Genomic DNA, 1,730 nt, shown 5'->3' with positions numbered 1-1,730 from the left:
AGAGCAAAACAAGTATTTAAAACTTTTAAAGTGCCACGTAACTGATCAACTTCAGTGCTTTTTTGCCCCCCACATAATTAGCCCTTAATTAGTTCCCTGCTTTTTTCCTGCTCTGTTTAGGTTCCTGTGCTGTAGTATTCTTGCAGTCCCAGCTGGCCTACTCCTCTGCTTCCTTGTCTTCTAACACTTGTATGGGAAAAAGAGGAAACAAGAGGTTAATCCCCTTATTACCGGTGACTTAGGTAGGGCCTTTTTACTTTCATGTCACTCTAACCTCTGCTTAACTTCTGAGTTTGGGAAACCAAATAAAAGACATGGAAATAATTTTAAACAGTGTGACTGATACTCCTGTTTTCAGGAATGTATGCAATCAGCACATCCTTGATTAGTAAACATACAGAATCTGAAACAAATTGAGTTCTTGGTACCAAAGAAAAATGCTTCTAAGTGTTTGAAGATTTGCTGTAATTCTAATCATTCCACCTGTTTTACTCTTGATATAAATTTTGGAAGAAAGAAAATGTGTCACTTTCTATACAAAAAGTGCTTAGAAGCGGTACTGATGTTTTTCTCTGTGAAAATTCCTCTAATGTTTGGAGCTGAAATCTGCAATTACAGGAATGTGCATTAACGTATCTATGTGGTTTGCTCGTTGTCACATAACAATTGTTTTAGATGTTTTAATTTCAAGCCTTTACCACAACAGGTCATTAATTTCCAAATATCTTGAACAAAGCAGCAGGCACCTGAGGTTTGCTTTGAGGTAGGCCTGGACTTCCACCAGGTGATCAGGTCTGCTGCTGGATACACAGCTCCAGAATAATCCTAAGAATGTTTCAGTGCCTGAAGTGTCAGCTGTGGTGGGCATTTGTTTAGTTCTTGGTTGATTTTGGGTGGATTTTTTTTCTGATGAAGGGGTGAAACTCCACACAATCTCATTAAAGCAGAGAATTACATTACCCCAAACAGAACATCTTTTACTGCTGCAAAACCCAGGAAATTTTGTTACTTGTCACATGACTTCAAACATATTTGACTAGCTTTATAGAAGCCTATTTGGGAATTTGCTTAGTTCATTCAAGAAGTGTTGGCATTCTTTTTTGGAAGACCTCTTGTAAGAAAGGGAGTAAAACATGGCTGAGAGATGAATGAAATAAATGGGAGAGGAGCAGGTGTCTAAAGGCTTAATCAAGGAGAACTCTGGGAGCACTGGGAGCTGGCAAAGAGGGAAAGGGGTGATTAATGTCGTACTGTGGTGGCTTTCCTCATCCTGTGACCGTAGTGCTTGTGGGATAATGCAGCGGCAGAAGTGTGGGTATAACCAGTGAGCGTGGTATGAGTGCACGTGCTACTGTGGGATGATTTTCTGGGGGATTTTTGGCAGAAAGTAGAAAGGCAGAGGAGAGATGGTGTAATGGCAGAGGTACCTGTCTGTTGGAATGCTTAAATGATACGGGATTCCCTCGCTGCTGGGACCTCAAGTATGTTCTCATGCGCCTGTTGAACGCGTTCTCGAGGCTGTGCCCCGGGGAGTCCCCTTCGCACCAACGAAACGCGCTCATCCCCCAGCTCACCATATCGAGCTCCTCATCTCACCGTGCAGGTGCGGGCCAGGCCTGCAGAGCCGAAATGTCCGAAAGGCCCTGGAAAGCCTCCCGGCCGCGTGAGGTCACGGCGCACGGGAGAGCCCCGGGTCCCTCCCCCGCGCGGGCGGGGCCGGGCCGGCCGAG

The sequence above is a fragment of the Corvus brachyrhynchos genome, unplaced genomic scaffold (genome assembly GCF_000691975.1).
Source record: "Corvus brachyrhynchos isolate BGI_N302 unplaced genomic scaffold, ASM69197v1 scaffold105, whole genome shotgun sequence".
In the NCBI taxonomy this organism is placed as follows: domain Eukaryota; kingdom Metazoa; phylum Chordata; class Aves; order Passeriformes; family Corvidae; genus Corvus; species Corvus brachyrhynchos.
The sequence above is the reverse complement of the archived record's forward strand: the minus strand, read 5'-3'. Positions refer to the sequence as shown.